Raw genomic sequence first — 17,029 nt, 5'->3', positions numbered from 1 at the left:
AAGCACAGGTGGGGGGCGGGGGGGAGGCAGGGCGCGCGCATGCACGTGTGTCTGTGACACATAAGTACACCAGCTCCTGCCTCTGGCCAACAGCCTCTCCTACCCCTTCAGCTCTCTGACCCCAAGTGAATGTCCCTGGCCCCAAAGTTCTCCACACAGATTGATCTCAGCGTCGATCAACCCCCTCCACACCTGTTTTCCAGGAGCGTTTTGTCCAGCTAGAGGGAAAACTAGCTTGATCCTTCAGGCCTGGAATGGACATTCGGCAGAAGGAAAAATAAAAATCTCCAAATGGTTTTGAAACAGAATTTACCCAGTGCCGACCCATCCTGGCCAGCCCTTCAGCCTCTGAACAACCAGGGGCTTCAGGAGCCACTACCCCACCCAGCAAAGGTGTTGACCCAAACCCAGGCAGCCCGGTCCCCATTCCCCCCGCCTCCCACTGCTGAGCTGAGCCACCTCCACTGGGCCCCCCTAGCCCAAACCGGGGTGTTCAAGTTCCCCCAGGACAGCTCTGACAGCAATGCATAACTGCCTATGATTTCTTTGGGGTCCTCAAACTTTTAAAACAGGGGGCCAGTTCACTGTCCCTCAGACCCTTGGAAGGACGGACAGACTGTGGGCCCCAGGACGAGTTGGCTGCTCAGCAGGACAGGCAGCGGCGGCAAAAACACCCAGCAGCCCAGATATATGTCCTAGGCGGGCCGCATGTGGCCCGCGGGCCATAGTTTGAGGACGCCTTTACTTTCTCATAGCGTTTCAGATACACAGGATTTCCAACTGAGTAACAGTGCTTTACTCTCACGGAGCCCCTAGGAGGCACTAGTGTGCCCGATTTATAGGCAGATAAACAGAGGCCCAGGGTAGTGAAGAGAAGCGCTGCCAGGCTGGCTGACTGGCCCGCAGCCCAGCCCTAGGCCCCAGCACGCCCGCCAGGGAGGTGTCGGGCGTGCACCAGGGTCAGAGATCTTTACAGCAGAAAGCCTCTTTGATGCCAGCTGCACCGACACTGCGGGGAGCGGGAGCGGGGTGTGTTCAAAGGCCAGGATTTTATCCTCCCACCCTCACCGCCACCCCCCCCACAGTCTTACCACTTACCACTTAAAAACAAAAACAAATAAAAACAACTGCATACATCACGGTCACGTGCAGGGGACTTTATAGACATGTAGGTCGTTTGAAGATAACCCCCACGGAGGTAGGTATTTTTGCGGCCTCCCTTTCAGGGGGAGGAATCTGACACTCAGAAGTTAAGGAATGGGCCTGAGATGACCCAGATGGGGAGAGCAGAGCCCAGTGCAGCGCGCCCCCGCCCGGGGAGCTGACCCCGGCCTGGACGAGACACGAAATGCCAGAACTCCAGGTTCCTAAAACACAGAGTCCACCCGCCCAAGGTCAGGGCTATTCCAGTTTACACAGCTACAATCGCCCAGGAACAACTAGGACAGGACGGGCTGATTGTGCAGCTGCTGGGGGGAGGGGGGAGGAGGGAGCGCCCAGCATGAATTCCTCCAGATATAGCACTACCCGAAATCTTCCCATGATGAAATTAAAAGAGGGGCCGTAAGTGATTTATTTTTTCAATCTGTGAATCTAAACAAATGATCTCCCTCCTAGGTACATCTATCATATGATCTCCTTCACAGCTGTGAAAAAATGCTATTAGTGCTTTCAAAGCAGTTTTATCACAGATTAAAGAAGCCCAGGGAAAAAAAATTGGCAGCCAGAGACAGCCATATGCCTGCTTGACCTAGGTCCGTAAACCTGTTGTTCATTCCAGAGAGGGGATTACGCATTACTTTTAGTAAGTTGCTTTTCATATGGAAATTTCTTTTCATCATAAAGATCTGTCTTTAATAGCATCACCCTAAAAACATGCCTATTTTTTAATTCCCTGATCATGGACATACAGATTTTTATAGTGTCTGAAGCATACATTAATGTTAATTTCACCATTCTCTTTTGTATTTTGTTAATGTCACAATCTGCTGTAAAACCTCGCCAAGTTTCTTAACTGTCATGTTAATTCCAAGACCTATTCTGCACTCTTTGACATTTCAGGACAGAACAAGGCAGTAAAAATAGATTAGAAACAGCTTATAAGTATTATAAAATCTAGAACTTTGCAGATGGCAGAATTAGGTCTGCCGAATGGAAGTTTAGCAAGCTTGAACACAATAATATCAGAAGACCCTATTCATCCCTAAGGTAAATATTTGGAAGGGGTTGTATAATGATGGCCAGAGAAGTGTGGGGAAACTCATAAAATGCAGCAGTTATATTATTTTAAGCAACTTACTGGATGCATAGACCATACCCTAAAGAGTTTCACGTTTCAAAGGTTTTCTGTACCATGTAAATAAAGGGCATATCGTAAGAGCTTGATTGTATTCATGGTCATTTCAAAGATCACACAAATTATTTCACTCAGGAGATTTGTCTGCCTTTTTCTAAATTAAAGCAGAGCATTACTGTACTTCGAGATTAAATGACACTGCCCCATGCTAAGAAATTTGCGCAAAGGGACAGGAAATTAGACACTGTTTTCTTAAACTGATTGCTAAAGAATGCACGCTGTTTAAAATGGGCGCTATCCATTTCAAAGGGGAGCATTGGTTGATTTCAGGAAGTTTAAGATCAGCTCGTGAAGAAGCAGGACAAAGTTAGCCTTCACCTTGTTTTTCTTCCCCCCCAAAGGGAAACTATTTCTTAAAAAAAAAAAAAAAAAAAGTAAGAAAGAAACTTTCTCCTTTTTCTTTAAGGAGGACTTATTATTCCCATCATCCTAGCTGAGTTGTTGATGAATAGTTCACATCCCTTGCCAAGCCCGCTCTCTCCTATTTTCTGAGCTCTTTGCTCTCTATTTGCTCACTCTTTTTCCCACAGCTCTGACCAGCGGCAAGGGCGGCTTAAATACAACACAGTATTAACATGGGGAAATGGTTTTAAGTTCCCAATTGATCTCCTAATACGTGATGTTGAAATGATAATTGGTACACTCTTCGTTGAAAAAATAAGAGAGAAAAACTACTTTTCAGTCACCACCAGGTATTATCTTAGCTCATGTATTCAGAACTCACAGATACAAAAAAAGAAGAAGAAGGAAAAAAAAAATCCTCCAAACAAAAAACTATCCCCCTCCCCCCCATCTGCAGTCCACAATTCTTTTCAGCTGACATAATCCAGATTGATTCGTTCAGCAGATAAAATTCAGGCCACTTCTGCCCTTTATGGGAGCAACATAATACCAGTCTTTATTCAGTAACAATGTAACATAATGGGATCGGAATGTGCAAAACGCCTGTTCTTAAATTACTGCGCCTCACAAGGGCCCAACACAAGCTGGGGCTTAATGTAAAAAATCATTAGGCGCAGATTACTAAAGTGCCCCTGCATTAAGGAGGTCAGCCCCAGCCTGTTTATGGCATTTTTCAGGACAGAAACTCTTTGCTAATATCTTGATTATGACTGTGTTCTGGGGGGCCCATCCCGGCACCCACAGCTCAAAGACTCTTCCTGCCTCAGGAGAGAATCACTGTGTGAGGGGGGAAGAGGGGACACACAGGGCAGGTGGAAGGGACTCCGCCATCCCGAGCTGATTTCAGGGAAGTTTGGTGCCTCAGACAATTTTAGGCTCTGAGCTATTAAGCTATGCTAATTTCAAGATCTTCAGGGGGGTGGTCATTAAAACATACAGAAGGTTTGAAAAATACCAGAAAACACAGAGAATGAAGAATGATCTCCCATCATCTCAGCACCTAGAATGACCCCCCCCAGGCATTCTGAATGGAAATTCACCCCATCTTTTTTTAAATTTTTCTATGCACAACTATCTAATTTTTTTAAATAAAATTTATGCCTCAAATATGGTTTTTCACTACACATTATAGGTACTGTCAATATTTCTCCGTGTCATTAATTATACCTCTGCAATATAATTTTATGGCTACGTGTCCCCCTCACGAGAAGGCAGCTAATTTAACTTTATCTTTTTTCTTGGGTGCACAGGTTGTTTGCTAAGTTTCTCCCCAAGATTTAGGATCGATATTCTTGTACAAAAGTCTTTCTCCAACATGTCAGATAATTTTCTTTGGGGAAAAAAAAAAATTCCAAGAAGGAGAATTGTTGGACGAAAGGGAACACACATTTCCTACGTATTGGATATGTATTTCTTTATTTATTTATTTATTTATTTTTTGGATATGTATTTCTTCCGGAAAGTATGTACCCATCTGCACCACAGCATTTACAGGACTACAAATGTCCCCCAGCTTCCTCCTTTCCTGGACACCACAAAGATTTCCTGACTTGTGTCCCATCTTCTGACTTGTATCACACAAGGATATCATGGCTGCTATTCAATTCTGCTCACTCACACAAAAACCTATCATCGGGAGAAAGATTAAATTAAGAGAGGCAGCCGATGTGGGCTCTTCTTACAAACCCAAGTTTGCCTAAGAATATTCTAAAGAAGGAAAATGGGACAAAACAGAACAGAAAAGGATTCCCTGGAGTCAAAATGGGTTTTTTTTTCAACCTGCAGGTTCAAACCTCATGCAATTTAAATTTTGCATTTGAGAGCATTGCTGGTCTCTTATCTTGTTTAAATAGAAGACTTCCAAAATTCCAATCACTGAATCATAGGGTGGCCTTTAAGATGATGTAGTTACTCTCTGGAACAGTGGGCTCATGTCTACAGTGGGGCCCGTACTGGGTCAATGTTTGCACTGAGGGAGGCAGGTGATGTGTGGCTGCACCAGGCTGCCGTAGTGCATGTAGGAGGCAGAGATGGTGTGTGTGCGCGCACACAGGCACATAAATATATTTATCTATAAACGAACATTACTATTGTGGCCTCATCATCGAAAGTCACACCATCTGAAATATCTGCCTGTGATCACCAGCTTCTGCTGTCAATCACAACGGCACAAATTCAATACTCGGGCCATATGGCCTTGAAACTTTCAATCGATAGGAACCTTTTAAAGCTGAAGCTTCAAAAAGTTGTATCAAATATATATTCAATGAGAAGAAGGTTAATTGAATAATTGATTCCTCGGTAACAATTAAGTGCTCTTCAGATATCTTTGGGAAATCCTGAAATATAACAGTGATAGATATTTATTAGTTTATCACTTATGGCTGCATTATGTTATGTATTTTCAGGCACGAAGTCAATTTCTTTCATTTATATATTTTTAACATCGGAGTCCCCAGGTCAAAACAATACATGTATTTTTACTTCCGTGCTGACAGGGAGATGGCGGGATGGAGAGAAATCCGTGTGAACCGGGGTGGTTATCAACATCCCAGCACTTCTCAACATCAGAAGCTCCTCTTTACCGAGTGACAGTCCTGAAGGAAGATAGTCACACGTTGCTTCTCAGAAGGGTGCGTGCTGCGGCCTGCAGTCACTTCCCTAAGGACAGCAGGGGCCTTCCGACGGTGCACGGCTCGCTCAGGACGTGTAACCTCCTGTGCGTCTCCTCTGCCTGCCTTCCCTTCAGAAGTAACCAGATCTGTAGGTCTCCAGAGCCAGAATAAAAGCAATCCTGATCCCAAGGAGAAGCAGAGTGACCAGTCTGTCACTCAGATTTGTTAACAAATCCCTTAGATTTGTCATTTTTCAACGGGGATATTTGGAGCTTCGTGAAATCATTAATCATCCCTCAAAGAGGGTCACACCACACGGTGCACACACCGTCCGCATCCCTCTGTGTCAAGCAAGGTGGAAGTAAGGCTGGATCTGCTGTGTCCTACAGACAGAGGGGCCCCCTGGCTCCTCTTGGTGACTGGGCTTGCCTGTGTCACCACTGGCTTTGTGCAAGAGCTCAGAGGAGCTTACCTGGGATCAAGAATTAAAAAATATATATAACCCCACACAAACGGTAAAGTCAGATTTCCAGACAGCAAGACTTAAGGGGCAGATGAGGAACCGTCTGGGTACAAAAAAACCTACTCTGAGCAGGAAGGAAGATAAAGTTTACTTAAATACCTATGAATTAGATCCAATGTTAAGCATGTTCTGTATCTCCATTTCTATTTCCTATTCCTTTATTCAAGAAACATATACGGAACCCCTCGTAGGGATAGGGCACCTTTGTGGTGCCCAAGGGGACAGATACGCTCTCTGAAAGCTTATTCAGTTTGGTGGGAGAGTCTGACCACGAAAAAATAAAAATAAAAGAGTCAGACCACACACAAACAAAAAGTGGTGAAGAAGCTGAACACAAACACATTTTAATAACAACTAAGAAGTGAGTAGGGGTCTGAGACAGAGTAACAGCGGGAAGCCGTTTCTGAGTGATGGTCAGAAAGGGCATCTTTGAGAACTTGCTGTGTTAAGGAGATGGCTGGGCTAAGCCAGGTGTGAGTGTGTGTTGGGGAGAAGGGAGGGGATGGCATTCATTCTAGGCAGTGCGAACTGCTCACTCAGAGACGCTGAGGCCTCGTCAAGGAGCTGGAAATGCTCACAGATCAGAGAAGAGAGTGAGAAAGATGAGCTACTTCCCGGCTGTGTAGCCGAGAAGGACTTGGGCTTTAATCAAAGCAGGTGGAAAGCCATCGACGGGCGTTAAACGAGAGGAGAGACAGCCCGACCTACATCGTTAGAAGTTCACTCTAGCCGAAGGGCATAGAAAGGTCTGGGCTAAGCGCCATCAGGTCAGGTGTGCGTTGTCCAGGTGGTCACCCCCGCTGAGGGGGAGACGGGAGGAGAGGGGCATTCCACTGCGTATCTTTGCAATGAAGTTACAAACCTTTCTGTAGATTGGATGGGCGTACTAGGGGAAGGAGGAATCAAAGACAACTGTGCGGTTTGATGTTGTGAGCTATCCTCGTGGAGAAGTCAGAGCACATTAGAGAGGAAATTCTGGAGGCTGGAGAATTTCAGCAGGAGGCAGGACTCGTGTCAGAGCTTCAGCAGCGGAAGAGAGGTGTGAAATCTACAGGATAGGGTGAGATCTCCTGGGAAGAGAAGGGGAAGCAGGGCTGAGCTCCCACGGAGCCCGGGTGGGAGAGGAGAGGAGGGGGTCACAAGGGAAGGCCAGGACAGGCCAGGGGAGTCAGAGAATTAAACATGGGCCGCCGGAGTGTGGCTTCATCAGAGGTCTGTTCACAGCCTGCTTTTGGACATCGCTGCTTTCTCAAGGACCTCCCTGGCACCCTGATGCCTTTAGACTCTCCAGTTCCACAGAATGATCGTCTCTTCAAGGGAGTCTGTGGTCATGGTCGCTCTGGAGTGAAGGAGACTGGAGCGTATGGGAAGTCCAGTCATCACCCTCCAGCTTGAACTCCGGTGGCCTGCTCTGGCCTCCTGTGCTACAAGCTTCCAATCTATGTTCTGAAGAGTTCCTGGATTTAAAGGTCTAGTCTGGGGGTGGAGAGGAAGGGCCAGGTGTGGTGGGTCATGCTTGTGTTATTGGAGCAGTCTGGGAGGCTGAGGCAGGTGGATGGCTTGAGCTTGGGAGTTTGAGACCAGCCTGAGCAACAGTGAGACCCCATCTCTATTAATAATAATAATGATGATAAAAATAGAGGTGCAGTCTGCTACATGAGGCCAACACACGTCCCTGCAGGAACGTGGGGTGTGCTTTGAGTGTCATCTCTCTGTACTTGGAACCCCAGCCCTGCCACCAGCCATTTGCCTGATGTACAGATGAAACCCTCACCCGCTGGTTCTTTCCCTGCAGACCGTGACTAACTGCGGGAGGAAGCGGCTTCGTGCAGAGGATAAACCAAAGGAAAGAGCAGCCTTCAAAGCAGGTCCTCGACTTCCAGGCAGGTCGGGTGCCCGCCCCCCACTTCTCCCCTGCAATTTCCATAGTTCACGTGGATCCATCTGGAGCAGATAATCCAGAGCAGGGCTGCGCAAGAACAGGGGTGTCTGATGACACCAACTCTGCGGCCTCGCGCTGCCCACAGGTCAGGGGTGAACCAGACTCTCTGTTGTGCCTCCTAAAACGATGACAGACGTCACCGTCCAGGGACACAGCCAAAGAAGACAGTGAGGGGTCGCAGACCAGAGAGCAGATGTATTACCACGTCCCTGCTGAGATGTGGATGGCGTCCTCGGACTCTCCTGAGAGCCTGCTGCGGCAAAGCTGACCTGCCGTCCCGGCGTACACAGTAACATTGGCAGCCGACCAGTCCGAGAGCATCAGCACACCGGGTCCGAGGAGACCGAGGAACAGTGCCTCTTCCCGACAGGGTGGAGACCGCACATTGTTTTAGCAAAGCAGCTAACAAGAAGCCTGGTGGAGTTCTAATCTTGTTTTAGTGGGATCCAAAACTCCTCAATTAACTTACTTCCTTATGCAAGAAAATAGTCCGGCGTTGCCATATCACGGTATGTGCTAGGAGAACGGTCTGATAAAATTCATTAGAAAAGAATTAAATTTGTCATATAAATGCAATCATTTTATTTTAAGTAGCTCCTAGTTCAAAAGACCATGCAATTGTTGCTTTGAGTGCTGCTGAGGGCAGTACTAGGAGGCAGGGCCAGGGTAGGTTCTCCAGAGCATCAAGACTCCGTCACTCCATCCCCTGGAAGCTGAACGGACTTGCCCCACTTTAATTCTCCCAAATACTTGCAGACGGCAGTGAAAGTGGAATCTTTAATGGATCAGAGAAGGAAAGCCTCACTAGATTCCTTTCATGAACGAAGTTGTGAAACACTGGTTTTTTAATCAAACCCTCCCCATCCTTGGAGGCCTGGCTCAATTCTGCCCTCCTCCAGGCCGCTCCTGCCCCGTCTCCTTCCCACTATTGATTTTGACTTTGCCATTCAGTGGCATCTCAGGTAGTGACGTGATTTACATGCTTTTGCTCCATGTCTCAAGTAGACACAGACTGCACAGACCCATCGGATGAGGGCTGAGCTCTCCTGGCCTCAGCTCCGTGCCACCAGCTCCCACACCTGTCAGGACATGGGTGCTCTGTGTCGTGCTCCTGGCACACGTGGTCCCTGGAATGAGACATGTGATAGATTCCCTTGTCCCTATTCACAGACGGATGTGAACAGAGCCCTCTGAGAAGATGCTGGGAGAAGGGGAACCTCTTGTTATCAACTGGGTACCCCCAAGCATTCTGTCTCTGAACAATTCACAAATTAACTCCACTTGACCCAGTCACTGGTGGTTTTACTTCCTTTTGTAAAAGAAAGAAAACATGAGATTTATTGAACCAGCAGCCGAACGCTGCTGTGCCCTGTGTGACCCTTCATGACTCCCTAGACCTGCCCAGTGCTGAAATCCCTGAGAGTGGAATGTGACTCGGAGGCCTAAGCCACAGCTGGGCCCTGGAGGAGAGGCTGTGAGAGAGAATGTGGGGCCGCCTCCTGCCTCCTGGGTTTCAGGTGCCTGGGCCACCCCTGGCTTGTTCACCTCACAGGTGACGGCTCAAGGAATTTGGCAGCCGAAGACCCACCGGTAAACATTTCTGGAATTCTATCCCCGAATACTGCTTCAGGTTAAAACCTCCAGCGCTTTAAGCATGGTCTCTGTCCAGCACTGGGCAGGCATAGCTGGAATGTGGAGCTCAGCAGGCCCTGCCTCAAGGTCAGCTCTCAGGTCTGCCCGACCCACTGGCTTTTGGGAGCTCAGGGCTGCTGGTCCCCAGGCAGAGAAAACCAAACCTCAGTCAGCACTGCAACATCAGCCTCGTGACGGGTCACAGTGACACCCCCTGTGAAAGGAACTGGAGGCTAAGATGGCCACTGCCCAAGGAAGCAGGAAGAGCCTTTGATTCCAACTCAATTCCCTCACAGAACCAGAGGCCGTCACAGAGAAACCTTCAGAAGTGAGGGTAGCAACCTGGAATGTTGACTTTGGCTATTGGGGTCACACCAACACCTACAACCACCCCTTGGTTTCCAGGAGTGACTGGGGATGGCTGACTACCGTGAGGACGGCGGGGTCGAGGAGTGAAGGTGACCCCAGGAACGTGATTGGACAATCTCATTTTCTCTAAGCACTAAGGAACATTTCAGATTTTGTGACAATCTCTGCTTCTGTCCATCTAGGAAGCAGGTACCTCCTGTGCCCAGCTGCCTCACCTGTTGTGTGCCAGTAGGAGACGGTCAGGCTCCCCGCCCACCACTGGGTCCTCACAGCCCTGGTACACACCTGTTTCTAGGTAGCAGTGAGGGAGCCTAGTCACCATCAAACCTAGGGGCGGGGGGAGTTTCCCAAGACCTTTAATTAGTTGGGAGTTCCACACTCTCTCCGTGGCCTCCTTGTGAGAACTAGAGAGCTGGCGAAGGGGCATCTCCTTAGATCTGGAGACCGGCATTGCCTGAAGGCTGAGCTAAAGCCCTGGGGGGGAGGGGGACTCTGGGTTCTGATGGGGATGAGAGTTCTCAGCTCCCAGAACCCCAGAGAAGCAGCAGCAGCAGGTGCCCAGGGAGCCAGGCCTGGCAGCCCCTCCCCAATGGGCCAGAGCCTCTTCCCCCTGAGTCCTGGTGCTCATGTCCAGCATGTGTGCTGGGCAGGCAGGTGGGGTGGGCATGAGTGGGGATAAGGGTCTGTGGAGAAGGGAAGAGCAGCACCCACCCCAAGGAGAAGCCCCTACCTGGCTTCTGTCCTCTGTCCTGGATTCTGCACTTTCCCCAGAGAACCTGAAAACATGTATTTGAGAGTAACAATCTCAGATTTCAGGTTTGCCACTACCTGAAAATGCAAATGTAATACCACAGGAGCCACACCAAACCCACCTGTGCACCGGATTCAGACCCCAGACCACCCTTCACATCCTGACTGTCCTATCTGAGCTGTGCAGATGCCCTTTCCTCACCATCAGCTATGCATGGGGGCAGGAAGGTCCACAGCCACTTGTTTGCACACTGGACTTGGAGAAACACTTGTCTAAGCCATGGAAGGCAAAGCAGAGAACGGTGAAGCCGTCTCCCTCCTCCCAGACACGGCATCTTCCCCCGTGTTAAACCTTTCCCAGCCAAACTCAGTGGCCTAAGCCACAGCTGGGTCCTGGAAGAGGGGCTTTGAGAGAGAATGCAGGGCTGCCACTCCGCCTCCTGCCTCTGAGTTGCTCTTTCCACTACTCTATCCTGGAGTAGGTTTCCAGAATCATCCTCTGGTCTCCACTGCCACAGGGGACTTTATGCCCATGCATAAATGACCCCCAAGACCATGCCCTGGACAAAGGTCAGATGGCCATAATGAAGCCACTCAGCTGCTATCGCCAGGATGGGGGATCCCAGGCAAATTCTCTTCTACAACAAGAAATTTCATGCTGTTGACTCCAGACCCAGGAGAAGGCAGATGGGACACAGTCAGGGGGAGGGGGAATGTGTCATGGCGAGTTGTGCACAACGGCTGGGCTTGGTGACTCTCAGAAAGGCACTCTCTGCATCCGCGGGGCCAGGCTGACTGTGAAGTATGCCTCCGTCTCAGCTCTGCTTCCCCGCCGGTCCCCAAGTCCCCAGACCTCGTCAGCAGAGACACATCTATCGATAATTACAGAATACACAGCTTTGGGGGCATTTCCACCCATCCACGACATTTAGGGGTGTCAGTCTGAGCATAAATACAATTAGATTTGAGAGTTCTATTACAAAAGCCAATAAAGGAGGCCTCAGTAGAGATTCTAAAATTACTTAACTTTTCTTTAGAAAAATATTAAAACAGTATTATCACATCAATGAGAAGAAAAGACAGGAAGATAATAAAGTTATGTTAAACCTCCCTGTATTTACTCATGTGTGAAACAGTTATGTCTGGTCACATAATTGCAATGGTTCTGAGAAATATTTCATATTTTATAATGAACATTAAAAGAGTTTGTGGATCATTACTTTATATGAGTTTCAAAGTTATTACATAAAACCCAATAGGAATGGTTATAAATTATCGGATCCTCCGGCCTGGCCTTGGTAAACATGAAGACTGAGACGTTTCAGCAGACAAGATTCATGAGAAGAGGTAAATTTCTCCCTGCATTTTAAGGGGGAAAGAAGACCAGAGTACTTGTAATCAGCTCTTAACATTTTTGTTTCTGTTTCAAAGAAATTCTATTGAGCCACTAGCTTAAGCCACACACACAAAAAGCTTCCCTTGGAACAAAAGAGAACTCAGCCTCAGACACCATCCTCATCTTTCCACGTTTCATTATCCTGTCTGTGGCCCTAAGGTCACTGCAAAATTCTTGAACTTTTCAACACAGCATAGATTTAAAATACTGTACTTAGCAAGCTCATATGATCACCAACAATTATTTATTTTCAAAAGGAGAGCCTTTCTTTGAAATCTGAAAATGCAGCGTCTTTACAGAGACGGGAGAGTTGGATAAGATTCCGAGGAAGTTTTCTTCGGGTCTGCAAAATAGGTTGGCAGACAGCATTTTAATGAAAAAGGTCATTTGTGACTCACAGTGGAAAAGAAAGTGGGTCCTATTCTATTTGCTGCTGCTTAGTCTCATTTTTTTTTTTTTCTTAAAATCACAGCACTATATTTTGTTCTGAAAAATCACACCTAGAGCTTCTGCAAGCTGCCCTTAGTATCTGCCAAGTGAGAAAGCTAGGGTTAGTCAGTAGGAGGATAGAAGCTGAGTGGACAAAGTGAAGGGTCAGAGAGGGGAGTCAAATCCTCTCGTCAGTACGTAAGAGGCACAGACAGACAGAATCTTGGGGGATGCTGCAAACCGGGGCACCCCTCAGGGAACATTCACCACCCATTTCTACGAAGCCACAGGCACCTCCCTCACCTATGCTCAAAGCAGTCTCCCTGTCCATGCCCAGAGAGTGAGGGAGGTGGACGCTGGCCTTCCCGACCCCCTGCGCCCACCTGGCCCCTGTGTGCCTCCCGGTACCTGCCAGCTCCCAGTCTTACCCTGGGCTCTCCCTCTTTTGTGGACAGCTGTTAGTGAGGCTTTCTCAGCAAACAGATGTCTCGGGGAGAATTTAAAGCTCTGAGTTGGAGGCCAGATTCTGACTGTACTTTGAGTTATGTCTGCCTCGATCATTATGTGGTCGCTCACATATATTTTAGCCATCAATATTGTCTTGAAATATTCTCGACTTCTCAAGGCTATTTATAGGCTTCGATTCACTCCTTCGCTTCTGCACTTTCCAGAGTCACTAACTGCATGCAGATCGCTTTAATAAATATTTTTTATTGGGGAGGGGTTTGCCCTTTTATTCTCAATGATTTCTCTCTGAACTGAACAGACACCAGTGATCTTGAGACACTTCCCACCCTTGGTAAACTGTGTGGGTGACGCGTTTACAGTCTCGGTATTTTTAAAGATGAAACAATGACACGTGTGGCCTCTTCCCACAGATAGCAAGTTTTACCACCGACAAAAGAAAGCTTATAAAGACGCCAACTTAGAACGTGGGAGAAAAATCTCTTCGTGTTTATTTACAGAAATGCTAACTCAGCTAAAATCAGAGAGAATGTAAGTCCGCAGGTGGAAATAAAAAACAAAACAAATTCCCAAGCAAAGTGTGGAAAAAAAAAAAAAACCCAACAGATTAGACTAACAGGAAGAGGGTAGAAATCTTTTGGGGTGTTTCAGCATGTTTGACATCAGGCCAAGGTTAGAAAAACCTTCGTGGGACCCTCAGAACTTCACGTTACAAACCAAGCCAGACAACTAGAGTCAGCCCGTTCTTACTTCCAACCCGGTCAGATGGGCTAACTCTAATCTATTGATGGTGCTGTCCTGGGCAGTGGATCAGCCCTTCCACGGATCTTTGAGACGGTCTCTAGGTGGCGCTAACGCTGCATAGCTCTGGCGGCTCAGCACAATGAAAACATTAATTTGCTATGAGATAATTTTTGACGTAAATGTAAAATGGTGCCCATTCGAACTCAGTAATGAAGCATGGTGCATTTCTGCAGCTCCTAATTTGACTAGTTAAATGACTCCATTACGTGTCTAACAGACAGAAGCAAATAATTTCTGGTCAGTTGATGTTCACTTATCCGTAACATTTTGCCCTGAAAATAAAGTCTCTAATCTACAATTCCTTTGTCTTAGTTTTTTTTTTTTTGATAAGATTATTAAGGCAAATATACTTAAATAATTCAGGTTAAACCATTACAAACTAGCAATGACCACATCAGAGACCACAGGAGAATTCAATGTGCATAAAGGGGAAGGTGGACATAGGACAGCCCCTCCCAGGTGCCTCTGAGTCTGAGGTGGGGGGCCAGGATGAGTCCTGGCCTTCCGAAGGACAAGTGTCCAGCTTTCAAGTCTGTTGTCTTTCTGTGGCCAAAAAGGGGCTTCTGGCTGCTCCCTTCCCATTTTCACGTTGCCATTGAACTTTGAGAATGTTTGGGAAATTTTCAGCAAGATCCATCTCACTATAGCACAAAATGCTGGTTTAATAAATATCAAGTGATGAATCATTTTGCCCAAAGGGGAAAAAATGGTTAATATTGAATCTTAATGTTCTTCATCTAAATGCTTTTTTCTTCCTGCTAAAAACAAGTTTAGAATTAAAGCGTATCAGTTTACACATATCACATGCATATTACTGAGACACAGCTGTGTATGTCCCCCTCTTAAGAGCCATATGATTAAGTTATGGGATATCATATAATCCGAACTCTCTTTCCATTGGTCACCTTTCACAGACAAAAGCTTTTTAGTTTTAGGTCTATTAAATGACAGAATGGCTGACTCTCTGAATGTGCAAGTAATTATTATGAAGCACCTGTGACTCTTATTTGTGCTCACCAAGTCCATCTATAAACTGCGTTTGGACCGGTGCTCCATCGCTGCCGAGGCGGGCGCTCCCCGTCTGGGGTAGCTGCCGGCTGCTCGGTGAGGGGGACCAAGGCTCTAGGTCCCAGGTCTCAGGAGCCCTGGCTATTCTACCCTGTAACCTCAGGTAGAGTGACAATGGGCTCCTGCAGTGAAGAGAAGAAACCCCCCCAAAGTTCAGGGGGGCCCTGGGCCCGCTTGCTGTCCTTGGTGCATCTGTATAGTATATTACCAACCAGGTCTGCCCACAGCGATTGGTTTTTAAAAGATAACATATGACCTGAAAAGAACCAGTTTAAATGATCTTCCTTTCCCCCCCCAAAGTAATGTTATCTGACCCAGTTAAGTAGACTTTTAAGAGTTGAGTATATGTATACACTGTCTTTATTCAGCTTTTAAAATTTCAAATCCCTGTGTGTGGGTGTGTGTGCACGTGCGTGCAAATGTCAGCCGTTTCCACGTCAGGGACGGGGCCCACAGACGCAGGGACTGTACGCTGCCTTCTGATGTGAAACAATGTCAGAAGGACGATTTATGACTCATACTTTGTTGAAATTTTTGCCTGAAGTCGTTTCTGCAACTTGAGCTAGGGAAGTTGCCGTCTTGCAAGAGGCCGGTAGCCTCCCCTGGGAAGGCTGGAGCTGGCACCCTCTGCGTCCCCTGCCTGACAGCCCGTGACAGTCGTCAGGGCCAGGCTCTTTGGTGTTATGTGGGTCGAGCGGCCTGCGGGTTTGCAGGAAGGATTTGGCCTTTTGATTTGGTGTAGAATTTACAGCCTGGGAGTGATGTTTCAGCACCCAGATCTGGGTTGTGCTGGAAAAGGAAATGAGGTCGTGTGGGGAGGAGCAGGGCATTTAAGGAGGCTTCCCCGGGGCCTGGAGATGGGGGCTCGAAACATCAGTCCACGGCCTGCCCCCCGACAGGAGCACTGCTGCTGCTGTGAGCATCGGACCACCCGTGCATGCACACCTGGCACGCAGGCAGCCCGTTAGTCTGTGTCCTGGGAACAGAGGCTGAAAAGGAGGCAACTTCCATTTGGGGGTGAGTCCACAGTATGGCCTGAAGGTGAGTGACCCATGGGACAACAGACAGGCATCCCTCAGACACAAGGAAAACCAGAGTCACTGGCCAGAAGCAAAGTAAAGGGGAACGTCCAGGCTGGAGCTGACGTGGGATGAAAGTTCCGAAACGGCACAGGAAACCTTACAACTCCCTAAAACCAACGCGAGAGCCAGGTTCGTCTTGCACAGGTTGTCAGGGAGGTCCCAGGACTGGTCAGCCTGCCTCCCTTAGAACAGCCGAGGACACTCGGAAACAGTTTCGTCACCAAAGGGTCAGCGCTCTCCCCACCCTAGAAATAAAGACTGGTGATGCCATCAACCCCTCAGAAAGGGAATTCCGGCTTCCGAATGCAGGACTCAGGGAGGAGGTGCTGGAAGTGGGCTTACAATGCTGTCTCTGAAATTCTAAGGAGGCAGAGAGCACCGTTTGCTGGGATAAGGAGTGATGACTGCTAGAGAAAATGAAAAATAAATTATTTGCTTTCATGTCCATAAAGGGAAGACGGGAGCAGATGCCAGCAGCAGACAAGCATTTCCCAAGGAGAGGAAAGTATTTCCGAAGGAAATCAGCATCATAGCGGAACAGGTGAGAAAGAAATTAGAGTGTCTGCAGACTGATAACTCCGGGAGCAGATGGGAACCGTCTTAGAATTTGTGCAAGAGGAGGAAAGGAAGCCGGGGAACGATTAGCAAATACCTTTTAAAAATACCCTGGGAAACTGGAGAAGCACCAGTGGCCGAGAGCCCTTATGCAACACCTATATTTAATAACCACTCTAAGGGAGATCGAGGAAATTAAACACCAGTAAGCTTGACTTGAGCAGTGGGGAAGATATTGGAAACACTAATCAGGGACAAAATAGGGAAAGTTATGATTTAATTAAAGATATTCAGCATGGATTCACAAAAGGGAGATCACACGTAACCAAACTAATAGAATATTTTGAAAAAGTAACAAAAAGGAATTGAAGAGGGAAACCAGGGGTATAATTTACTGGGACTTTAAGAAAGCTTTGATGCACTGCCTCACAAAAGACTAATCTCCAGCAGTGGGGAGTTGGGGTGTGAGTGTGGTGGGGGAGGAGAATGAACGGAGAATTGTGTGGACCCAGGGCCCTCCCGAGCATTACCATGAAGAGATTAGGATAAAGAAAAAGAAGCGACTGCTGGAATTTCCCGAGACCTGAGTTTTTTTAATTAATTTTTTTTTTTTTTAAGACATAGTACATCAGTCGCCTTGC

The sequence above is a fragment of the Otolemur garnettii genome, unplaced genomic scaffold (genome assembly GCF_000181295.1).
Source record: "Otolemur garnettii isolate 467f Iridium unplaced genomic scaffold, OtoGar3 scaffold00135, whole genome shotgun sequence".
Taxonomy (NCBI): Eukaryota; Metazoa; Chordata; class Mammalia; order Primates; family Galagidae; genus Otolemur; species Otolemur garnettii.
This window is presented reverse-complemented; position numbering follows the sequence as displayed.